Here is a 13,115-nt window from a genome sequence, read left to right as displayed (position 1 = left end):
TGAATCTCATGCTAGGACAACAATTCTATGGCACTTAAGACCCGTAATTTGTGGCACATCTTCTAGGGTCAAGGTGATCTCAAAAGAATCAAACTGAAATGTGTTCATCTTATGATTTCACTTATTGACCGGGTGGGTCATAGTGTTCCAACACGAGAAAGCCACTGAAGTGCATATTTCATAATTGATCATTCTGATATTCACTCAGATGTCCATATTACGACAGAACTGCAGGCCACTGACACCGCCCTTTGAGCTTTTCACCTGGCGCTCTACTTATCTTCTGACCTCTGTGTAGCACAAAATAACATATTATTTGTATCAAATCAAAATTACTCTCATTTGTACTTTTACATGTCGCTATACACAGTAATTCCTATATATAATAATCGTTGCACACTCGCTATCACTGTAATCATATACACAATAATCAATATCAAAGTAATCGCTATACGTACTAATTGCTATACATAGGTCACAATAATCACTATACATAGTAATCACTATCACAGTAATCACTGTACATAATAATACCTATCAAAATAAATCATTACGTAATCGCTATATGTTACATATAAACAGATTCAGATATCCTTCAAATTTGGATATTTATCAGATTTGATTGCAAAATCAGAATCGAATTATACTCGAATAGTTTTAGCTTATCAAATGCAACTGAACAATCAAATTTGGTCGGATATAGGATCAAAAATATGATTCACTGAGTGGCAGTTGTGCCAGAGAATGATGTTAAGGCACTTTATGCATTTGAGAAAGGAGGTGAGACGGCCATTGTATTTGCATTGAAAACTGGATTTAGCAACTACCACCTCATAAAATGGTAGATGCCAAATCCAGAAATGGACTGCTGCCACTTTGTCAAATGCATAAACTCCCTCCAACTACCAGTTCCCATATGGAGACTTATTTCACATTCTTAAGATCGAAATATCATCAAGAGGGCATTTATTGCATCCCCACCCAAGGGAAGCCACTTCTTGAAGGGACGCATGAGAAAAAGTCCTTTCCCATGGGGGGAAGGTGTGAACCAGTGTTGTCGATATTGGCCTGAATGTCGATGCACCAGAAAATACTGACCTGAATTGGCTATTTTTTAATAAAATGTAAAAAATAGATTAAAATTAATTTTTTATATTATTTTAATGGCTTTAACATGTGTCACGTTCTGATTGACACAATATTTTTTAATTATTTTTTGGCCAATTCAGAATAATTCACTTGAGAATGGATATTGGAGGATTCACCTGAATCATTGGGCCAAACGATACAAGTCCGATTCCGATACAGACAACAGTGGTGTGAACCCATTTTGACAGGAAAGATGCTTGTTTGCCTTTATTATGTAAACACCACCACATGTTTTCCATGGAGATGTTTGTTTCACCTCCCTTAGTAAAAGTTCTCTTTCCTACGAAAGAGTGTCTCTTTAATCCCCTCCCGAAAAGAAAGCAATATCCATGCTTGAACAAAGAAGAGAGTGCGAATAGGCCAAGGGATTAAGCATTCTATTATTTCATCACAATTCCAGCAATGAACATTGCATACACAAATATGATCATGGAAAATATTTAGGTGTATGCATGGCTGATCAGACCGACAAAAGGAGAAGGAAAAAAAAAAACACCCAATATAACCCAAAAAAGGCGAAAAACTCACATCAGCAAAATCATATCAAAACACGAGCCATTCTGCTATGTTCTTCTAGTCTTCAATCAAAGACAAACTGGAAAGGGTTTTCCTACAAACAAAACAGAGAATTCTTTTGACGAAGACTGCACAGAGCAAGAAATGTAAGGCCACACAACTTGCTTCCAAAACCAAATCAACCATCAATTGCAGTTACGATCCCGTTACTGCTGCACTAATCTCCACACACGAATGCATGCATCTTCACCAGAGCTTACAACAGTGCAATCATCATTGAAAACTAATCCATAAACACCTCCCAAGTGAGCACCCTTTATGGTTATATGACTTGAAGCTGGCTTATCAACTTCATATATAATTATGCTTGTGTCTAGAGATCCCGTAGCAACCATTGTGCTATCAGGAGACCAAGCCACACAATTTATACAGGCAAACCTAGCTTGGGTAATTGATTTGTAGTACCAGTTGGAGTCACACTATCTCAACCGGGCCATATTCAGGCAAACCTAGCTTGACTAATAAAAAAAAATTAACTCAATCCTAGTGAGGATTAATCTATTATGAGAGATCATCCCATGTGATTAATGAGTTGGGACATCAACCTGTTGTAGTTGGAATATTCATTTTCTCTTTTTTATTTCATTGAGTCAAATTGAAATGACAAAAATTGACACAGAATTAGAGCAGCCATGACGAAGTGATCTATTAATCTCATCTTCATGCTTTTTCCTCTAATCTTCTAACCTCTTTCTTCTCTATGGATTTAATATTTTTCAGAAGATTTCTTTGTTTTGAATGTTAAATTTTAAAACACTTACTGGAATCATAGGCATATCTGACTGTTAGCTTTGAACAAATCTGGAATCTAACTTGTTTTTTGGTCCCATAGGCTTGGGTGAAGGGGATAAATGGATTGGTACGTGGAAATGGTAGCTCTATCTCAGCTGGTGGTGTGGTTGGCTGGAACCAAATAATCAAATCTTCAAGGGAGTACGACCTTGCAAAGGGGGGTGATTGAATTGGTAATTAAGTTTATGGTTCAAATCAAGCTTGCAAAGGGGTCAAGCTGAGGTTCTAGACTGACTTATGGTCCAGGGATGTAACTCTTGCTGAAAGATATCCACCGTTTTTTCACATAAACAGAGATAACAGCATACTTGTAAGTGAATGTTGGAAAGGAAGAGCTAGTTAGTTCACTGAATTCAGAAGGAATTTCAAGGAGCAAGAGGTAGAAGATTGGTTTTGGTTATGGCTATTGGATTTTTAGGCCCATGGAAAATTTCCGACAGCGAGAATTCCTTATATGGAAATGTGACGGATGTGTTATGTTCTCTATAGCTTCATTTAGCCATGCTTTTGGCTGTAAAGATGTAGACCACTTTCCAAATGACACCGTCCAGGGTTTCCATCCCTCTCCTACAGCCAAGATATTTGTGTGGCTCTTAGCACTTGATAAGGTTAATAACCAGTGCAAATTGAAAGACAAAAGTTTCCAGCTTGCAAGTACTTGCTACTTCTGTTTCGATGAGAACGAAACAATTGAGCATTTGTTTTGGTTTTATCCAGCATTTCAGTGGTTGTTCAAACAAGCTTTGGATTGTGCCAATAAAATGGCCAGATGGGGATTTAGCTTGGATTGGTCGGAATAGGACTGGTGGTTAAGAATCTTAATTTGATCTATTCTGTAAGCTTGTTGAAAGATTTCTTATCCCCTGGCTTAAATTATTTCTCTTAGACAAAAAAAAAGGATTTACATGGTTTGCAAAGTGTTATAATGTGCATCTCCCTCGCATACTGTTTGTAGACTCTGTACATACACCAATTCTTGTTTTCTTTTTGTTATGTGTGTGTGCTTGTGTTCAAGGATTGATACACACACACACACACACACACACACACACACACACACACACACACATACACACACATATATATATATATATATATATATATATATATATATATAGAGAGAGAGAGAGAGAGAGAGAGAGAGATGGTACCTCTCGAGTGACATGGTCCCATACAACAGCTTCTCGATTGAGATCACCAGAAATAAACATAGAGGCATCTGGGGAGAAACGAATGGCGTTAATAGCACCACGATGCTTCTCAAGGACTGACTCTTCAGTGAGAGTGTCCCCATTGACAGAATAGACGTGGAGTTTCCCATCTTGGCCACCAACAATGGCCTCACTTCCATCAGGTGAAATTGCAGATGCCGTCACAGCAAACCCAAGATTCAGAGTTGACAACACTTTGGATCCACGAAGCATGATTACTTCAGAATCAGTTGAAAGCAATGCCAGCTCGGGCTTATCAAGTGCAATATTTAAGTCCTTTGGTTGTGCACCAATATCAATTTGTTCTTCATCACCACACTGATTAGCATGCAGCGGAATTCTCCTTACCTGTAAAATTTTGGGAAAAGGATCATCTCTTGTAGCAAAAGCAAGTTGAACATATTGTACATAGCTACAGTTGTTGTACAGTCAGCAAAATATAAGCCCCACAGCAGGATATCATCAATTGGAATTTGGCAGGTAGATTAAGAAATTGTTCCTTATTAAAGGAATATGCTATTCATCAGACTTGGTGAGCAATACTACCGTGTATTGAACTTTTATAATTGGCTGGAAAGCTTTCCAGACAAGAATATATGGACTATCTCTGATATTTACTATCCAAACATCAAAGAAGAGGACCAAATATTTGGAGAACACCTGATAAAATCATCAAATTGGACTAGGACAATATAACTTAAAAACGAGGAGAAAATCTCCAACCGAATAGCCTTTGGAAATCTTTCACATATTATTGCCATTAGACATACTAGCGAGCACAGACATGCTCCCAGTCTATGTCATAGGGACTCACCAAAGAGGCCTCTGCACCCACGTCGACGCGACGCGGGTGTGGCACCCAATTCGGTCAACCCGCACCCAAGGTTATCATTGTCCAAAATGGACTTGGTTAACTTTGTCCATTAAAAAAAGGGACAGGGCTCGATAATGGGTAACGGTACCTCGAGCACCCCCCTCCCCCCCCCCAATTAAAAAAAAAAGGGGTACCTCGAGAAGGGGTAAAGAGGGATGGGGCTTGAGAATGGGGTACCACGAGAAAGGGTAAAGGGGTGGTGTTAAAATATATATATATATATATATATATATATATATATATACCCTCCCGCACCCCCACACCCAAGTTCTTTTAAAGTGCAGCATCGCCGCCCCCGCATCTGCACCCGTACCTATGTGACATAGCTCCCAGTTTATCCAATACATATATGCACATGTATGAATACAAATTGTAGTTAGTTGCCTGTTTATAGAGAGCGTGAGAGAGGTTGACTATACCATGCACGTGCGAAAATCAAATTCCACTTGTACAACTTACATAATGAATAACAAATAGTGTCAACTGTCACATACAAATCAATTCCTTATGCTGTGAACATTGGATCAAGAGAATTTCTGCTCATGACATTTTATATGTCAAAATTACAACTGGCACGGTAACAATGTCAGAACCAAACAATATCCATAGTGCTATGATTAGGCCAATGAAGCACTGCTCGTCATATTATATCATTACATGGCAAGGTGTACCTTTCAAAAGGTATATGTGTAATTAGGTTAACCTAAAGTTAGACATAACATACAAGAGAGTTGACTGCGACATCACCCACCATATGAGGCACTTTACAGCCCTGTGGTACCTCCTGTTATCTCTTCTCTATTCTTCGTCTTCACCACATGAACATAAAGTTGAATTACTTGCTTAAAAGATGTAGTACTGCTCATTTCAAGCATGGGCGTGAACAAATCTCAATTCATTTTTTATTTCTTCTCAAGGAGTATTGAAAATGATATTACTTGCATATTTTGGTCAAACTATTTCAATGGAATATTATATAGAATTTCAAAGGCTATTTAAGTTTCTAATTCAAGAATTTGACATCAAGAAATTGGTCTCATTTACGTACCTCTTAGAGATTGAAGTTACAAGAACAACAAAGAGTATATTTATCTTTTAGAGAGAATATGTTGGAAGATACTGTTATTAGTCAGTTTGGAGCCTTGTGAATTAACTAACATATGTGTTATCCGATTAGCCTGATTAATCAATTCATGCACAATGAAATGATACTGAGATGGGCCATGAATATTCAAAAAATTGAAGGCTACTCATCAAAAAGGAATCTTCTATGCCAATTCCTTTGAAGTACAAAATAGATGACCTGCATGTATGTGCATAAAAGAACCGCCTCTGGTTTTATTTTCTTTGAGAGTGAATTCCGTACCATTGAATAGAAAAGAGACAAATGATCATAAGCTTAAATGTTGAAGCCACATTATAAAGCCATGTCTTTTGGGCCATTTGAAAAGAATTCATGTAAAAGCAATATTACAAAAGGCAGAGATTCAGGTGAAACTTCTAGGAAGCTTTATGGTGATAAATAATATCTATGAAAAGAAGCAACCATATATTGGTGACCTGCCACTTTAATAAGAAAGAGTTGCATTCAAGATGTTTAGCACTTCAAAATTTCTGAACAGAATTGCAAATTCTCCAAGAGAGTTCAAGGCTTGACTTCATAAATCAATTCGATAGATATCTTTGCAACACCTCAAGATGGAGCATTGTTGCCTATCTCAATTAGGGGTGGCAATCGGGTCGGGTTGGCAGGTCGACCCGGCGGGTTGGCTGGTCAGCATACCTCAACCCGACCCGTTTATTAAACGGGTCGGCTGTGGCAAACACGAACCCGACCCGTTTATTAAACGGGTAACCCGACACGACCCGCCAACCCGTTTATAAACGGGTTGGGTCGGGTAAACGGATTGGCAGGTTAGCAGGTTGACCCGCCCGCCTAACCCGTTTATTAAACGGGTCAGCTGGGTTGGCATACCCCTAACACGAACCCGACCCGTTTAATAAACGGGTTAGGCGTGAAAAGATACTGTCATTTAGTATAAAGTCTGGATCTCAGGATCCAGACCCAATTCCTTTCATTTTAAACACATGCTCATTAATGTTTCATTAATGACATGCTATAATTTTATCATAACATGTAATGGGTATTTTCGTACCCTAGCTATTGTATCTGTGTGTATTTAATCAGAGAAGCAAAAATGAATACCCTGATTAGGGATTTTTGCTGCAGCCTCGTTCTCTCTCCCCATGCTGTGTTGTTGCTTGTAGATGAAGAAAGGAACCCATGATTTCTATCATGGTATCAGAGCAGCAGGTTCAATATTGAAGATCGGTTCCTTCTATGACTGATTTGTCTCCTTCTAAGGTACCTGTTTTCTCATTTTTCCTATCGATTTCTCTTGTATTTAAATCTGCAGTCTGGACTGAAATCTCTTCTTCGTACTCTCCTCTTTCTTTTTGCTCTTTTGAAATACATCATTAATCTGCTTATTGTCTTCTTCAAGTACCTCCTTTTGATTCCCCTTTTTTATTTAAGCCAACGTGTTTCTCTTATTTCCAAAATCCAAAACTGAAATTTGGTCACGTTGGCATATTTCCTCCTTCTTTCATTCCCTGTTGTTCTTCTGTCATATCTACTACTTCTTTCACATTGCTGCACGTGATCTTACCCATCCATAAGCAAAATAATCAAGCAAGATCAATTTTTTTGATCTATGTGTGATTACAAGAGTTGAAAAGGATCACTCCAAACTCATTTGCATATTGACGTCAGATCAGATTGTGATCTGCACGCCCAGATCTATCTTGATTGAAATAATTTCATCTTCGAATTCATTTTCATCTCTGTTTTGCCTGTTTTCTGTTCCTGTTCCTCTAGAATTCATACCACAAGAAGAAAAGAATGGTGAGAAAGATCTTTCTATTACCTATGTTAGAAATCCTGAGTATGTATCCTGGATGAAGTGAGATCAGGCGTTGGTTGCCTATATCACTTCTACATTGTCACAAGAAGTGCTTGTGGCAATTCCAGATGACTGCTCTGTTAAAATGTAAAATTGTGCAAATGTTTCATATTTACTGACAAAAATGATAAACTTTCTCCTCGTGTGATTCCCTGTGCCTTTTTAGGATATGCTGAAAACCAGAAAGGTTATAGATGTTTTGACTTCAAAAATAATAAACTATATGTGTCTAGAAATGTTTCCTTTCTTGAAAAGGAGAGCTTCTTTGATTTTAGAAAATTAAAAGACGTCACTGAGTACTCCTTTTTGCTAGATCTAATATCAACATCTGATGAATATGACCTTGATTGTAACTTTGATGATGATCAAAGAATTATTGATCTTAATGTTGAAAATGAAGAAGTTCATAGAGATACTAGTATTCAACATTCCAGGCGACAAAAGTCTAATCCTCCATGTGCACTTGAAAAATATTCTAACATTCCAACTAGACAATCATCCCGAATCTCGAGGCCTCCAGGAAAGTTTATATCAGTGGCGGAGCCAGGGGTGGGCATGGGTGGGCGGCCGCCCACCCTAAAATTTGAAATCGAGTCGACTCATGACTCGGAAAACCGAGTCGAATCGGGACTCGTGAAACCGAGTCGACCGAGACCCGGGCTCTCGATGAGTCTAGAGCCTGCCAAAAGAGGCGAGGGGTAAAACCCTAGCCAGTTTTCTAAAGCTCTGCCCCTCCGTTCCAGCGTTCCCCTTCAGTCACAGGCAAGACGGCAACCCCATTCGCCGGCAACCCTTGTGCTCTGCAGTGCCGCCGGCCTCCCTTCGGTGAACCCGCGGTGGCGGTGCCCCCCTCCGAGCTTCTCCCTCTCGGCTGCAATCTCCGGCGACGCGAGGCACCGGTGTCGCAGTCAGTCGGACCTTTGCCAATCTATGGCAACCATCGCTAGCAGTTTGAAGAAGACCCTCTTATCTCCTAAATTTGAGGGTGGGTTTTGTTCATGTTCAGTGGCTCTAGTGATACAGTATCCAGTTATCCATTCTACAGGAGCAATACAGGCCAATCCTTCAATTTGGTTCTTGATCCTTTCTTTTTGGGGCACAACTGAACGTGGGTCTAGTTTCTTTCCTCCTTTTTGGGCGCAACCTCATTGGAAGAGTCAATCTTGCTATCCTTTCTTGGTCATCGTGCGTGCATAGGACTCTCCTTTTGTGCCTGCTGCTAAAACAAGGTATGGATGTCTATCAATGTAACGAAGGCAACGGATAACGTATCTTTATCTACCAGATAGTTGGTGAGTGAATTGCTTGTTCTCGATTGTCTAGGATTCTTGTAGTGAGTAACTGTGGCCATTGACAGATTTTAATAATTGGGCGTCTGTATTTTTTGTCTAACAGGCATTTTTATACTCTTTTTGCTTGAATTCTGCATATGGTGCATGTTGGTCATCATCGGTGTCATAAAAAATGTATTCATTTTTTAGCTTAAAGCTTTTTCGGGGTTCTACGGCCAATCTTGGTGGTCAGAGGCGGAGCTGGGGGGGGCGGGGGCAGGAATGGGCTGTAGCCCAGTCCTGCCTCTCGAAACAGTTAATTTTTTTTTTTTTTAAAAGCCCAGTCCTAGCCCAGCTCAGCCCTGACTGCAGCAAATAGTTTGATTTGTCCATATAAAATAGATTTTTATTAATAATTGTAGCCATTTTTTATTTTATCTCAATTTTTGTTTTCGGGGGCGCTGCCCCCGAGCCCCCGACTATCACGCCATTTTTTTTTTTGCTACACCCCTGTTTGCCCATCCCCCACGTCAATCCTAGCTACGCCACTGGTTTGTATCATACGAGTCTTTCTCACCCACATATAGGGCAGTTATTGCATTAATTCACTCATATGAAGAACCATCCACATATTTTCAAGCAAAAACTGATATCAAATGGATAGAAGCCATGAAAACTGAATTAGATGCACTTGAAAAGGCTTCTACATGGAATATTCAAGATCTTCTTTCAGGGAAGAAAACTATAGGATGTCGATGGGTTTATAAAATTAAAACCAAGAGTGATGGTACTCTTGAAAGATATAAAGCCCGTTTAGTAGCCAAAGGTTATGCCCAAGAATATGGGATTGATTATGAAGAAACCTTTGCTCCGATGGCTCGTATGACTACTGTCCGAACCTTAATTGCCTTAGCTTCTATCAAAAAATGGTCTATTTTTCAAATGGATGTCAAAAATGTTTTTTTAAATGGAAAGCTAGTTGAAGAAGTATACATGGAACCCCCTTCTGGTCTAAGTATTCCTAAGGGTAAACTCCTTCGCTTAGAAAAAACTCTTTACGGACTTAAACAAGCACCAAAAGCTTGGTATGATAGGTTTAGTCGTGTTATGATTGATATTGGTTTTCAATTCTGTTTAACTGACACTGCTTTGTTTATTAAGAATTCTGATGCAGGGATCATTGTGCTTCTTCTCTATGTGGATGATATGATCATCACCGGAAGCGATAAACAGGGAGTTGAAACAATCAAAACACTTCTTAAATCTCATTTTGAAATGACTGATTTGGGCTTGTTGAGATACTTTTTAGGCATTGAAGTTGCTTATTCTCCTAGAGGATATTTATTATCTCAGACTAAATTTGCTTTTGATATTGTTTTCAGGTCTGGTATTACTGATGATAAGAAAGTTGACACTCCAGAAGTTGTTAATGTTAAAATGAAGATTGATGAGGGAGAACTTCTTGCAGACCCTACTCCTTATAGACAGCTTGTCGGGGCACTTTCCTATCTATCCATTACCAGACCAGATATAGCACATGCTGTTCATACAGCAAGTCAATTTCAACATGCTCCTACTTCTGTTCATATGGGAGCAGTCATGCGTATTATCATATATATCAAGTCCTCTCTTTCACAAGGACTTTTCTTATCTTCCTCCTCTTCTCTTGATTTAATTGCATATACTGATGCTGATTGGGGAGGTGATCCCAATAACAGACACTCAACCACTGGCTTTTGTGTCTTTTTAGGGGAATCATTGATCTCGTGGAGGTGTAAAAAGCAGCAGAAGGTATCTCTCTCATCCACCGAAGCTGAATACAGAGCCATGGCAACCATGACCATGGAAGTAGTTTGGCTCCGACGACTGCTTGCTGACATGGGAGCTGAAGCAACAAAGGCTTCACAAATGTGTTGTGACAACAAAAGTGCGATCTACATTGCCAGTAACAGAACATTCCACGAACGCACCAAACACATCGAAATGGATTGTCACTACGTCAGAGAGGAATATCTACACGGGATAATTGATCTGCCATATGTCACTTCAGAATATCAGTTAGCAGACTTCTTTACAAAGCCTCCCGCTGATTGTAGAGAGTGCAACGATGGACCCAAGAAATTGACAGGAAGTCGGATATTGGGCAGTTGAAGATCCTTGCAGCAGCCGATTGGAGAAGAAGGTCAGCATTGAGTAAGACCAGAGCGCACTTACTCTCGTTCAGGCAAAGGTCTGAAATTGCAGCAAAGACTTTAATAATGAAGTACAACCTAGACATTTGATTAACATTCGCATGTCCAAATATTAAAGTATCGTCTGCATATTGAATTGTGTGACCAACAAAACCATGAATGCCCAAGGATTCCAAGAAGCCTGTTTCTTCTGCCCTTTTCATGAGAATAGGTAAACCATCTACCGCGATATTAAAAATGATAGGTGCTAGAGGACAACCCTGTCGTACACCTCTAGCCAACTTGAATTCTTCCCCTCTCATTCCATTGATGCAAACTGATGATACGGATTTTGTGACCAACTCCTTAACCCATGCTATAAATCGGCTGCCAAGCCCCATATTTGTTAGAGATTCAATCAAAAAATCCCATGCCATTCTGTCATAAGTCTTGTGAAAATCCAATTTTAGCATGAAGTGCGGTGATCCAGTCGACTGTAAAGAGTGAAGAAGCTCAGTTGCACAAATAAAGGATCCTTGCAAACTTCGATCTGGAATAAAAGCACCCTGGTTCGAACAAAACAAGTTGATCAATGACAGCGCGCAACCGATTAGCCAACACCTTAGATATAATGCGATACAGAGCACCCATCACCGAAATCGGCCTAAAGTTGGATATGTCTGATGCCCCTTGCCTCTTAGAAATCAAAGAGATGACTGCCACATGATATGGTTTAGACAGCCTCGCATTACGATAGAATTCATCGAACAAGTGGAGCAGGTCAGTTTTTACAGTTGACCAAAATGCTTTAAAGAAGTCAATGTGAAAACCATTAAGGCCTGGTGCCTTCCATCCCGATAGTTCGCTAATAGCATTCGAAATCTCCACTTCAGTGAATCTAACCTGCAAAGAAACAAATTGGTTTGCCGCCAACTGCTTAGAGCCCATATCGCCGATGACCCCCCTGACGCCTAAGTCGGCCGAATACAACCTGGAGAAATAAGAAGTAATAGCTGGCAGGCAATTATGCGGACCAAACTGGCATCCATCGATCTCGATCGAGAGTATACAGTTCTTACTGTATTTATTTGATGCGTTCATATGAAAAAATTGTGTATTATCATCGCTATTAGCCAACCATGCAACTCTAGCCCTCAACTTCCATCTAAGCTCATCTCGTGCTCTCCATTCTGCAACGAGAGTAGAGAGTACGACGATACGCTCCTGCAATTGAAGCACTTGACCCTTCGGTACACCAACAAGATCGACCTGACGTTGGGCCAAATCGGAGAGCTCAGCTTCCCACTGGCCGATGAACCTAAACTTGTTCAGGTTATTAAAACTTAGCCATTCCTTAATACGTTTCCGAAGACGAAGAAGCTTAACATGGATGCGGATGGCCACCCAAGATCCCGTAGCAGGTTGAGCCCACGATTGACCTACCAACTGCTGAAAGTCTGGCACCCGAAGCCACCATTCCTCAAAGAAGAACCTACGACATGCCTTGAAGCCTGCACCCCACGAAACAGTCATTTGTCCATGATCGGACATGGTCCGTGGCAACAGACAAGCAGTGACATCCGGAACTGCGTGAAATAGTTCTGGGGAGAGAAAAACGCGATCAAGTATCCGCAAGCAAGGGCGAGACCTCATATTTGACCACGAGAATTGCTCCCCTACAAGAGAGAGAGAGAGAGAGATCTAAAATGGTTTACAATTTAAGTACTTGATTGCCAAATTATTCGAGATCTAAAATGGTTTACAATTTAAGTATTTGATTGCCAAATTATTCTAATGGCTGGTTGACATGGTGAGTTGATTCACTTTCTGGGAAGCATATTGATTTTGTCAGTTATCAAGTTTGAACTGAAAAGTTTACTTCAACGATAGGGTCGCGAGATCGAAACTCAGAGGAATTGACAGGGGCCTGCACAAGATTTGAATTGCTTATCCGGTTCGGGCGTCAGGTGTACGGGGGACATAAAAACAATGAAAATATCAGATACAATATAATTGCACCAACATTAAGCACCTCATCACCCTCCATCTTGAGGACAGCCTGTCAGTTGTGGGGCCCAGGGCCTGATGGAGGGCAGTCAAGTGCATAA

The 13,115-nt window shown here is 40.1% G+C and overlaps 1 pseudogene; it reads right to left on the bottom strand.

The window, feature by feature from the left end:
* Positions 1 to 1,871: 1,871 nt before the first annotated feature.
* LOC149829667 (actin-interacting protein 1-2 pseudogene) lies at positions 1,872 to 12,558 on the bottom strand (annotated as a pseudogene).
* Between the last annotated feature and the right edge of the window lie 557 nt (positions 12,559 to 13,115).

The sequence above is a fragment of the Nuphar pumila genome, chromosome 8, assembly GCF_984573655.1.
Source record: "Nuphar pumila chromosome 8, dmNupPumi1.hap1.1, whole genome shotgun sequence".
NCBI lineage: Eukaryota > Viridiplantae > Streptophyta > Magnoliopsida > Nymphaeales > Nymphaeaceae > Nuphar > Nuphar pumila.
This window is presented reverse-complemented; position numbering and strand designations above follow the sequence as displayed.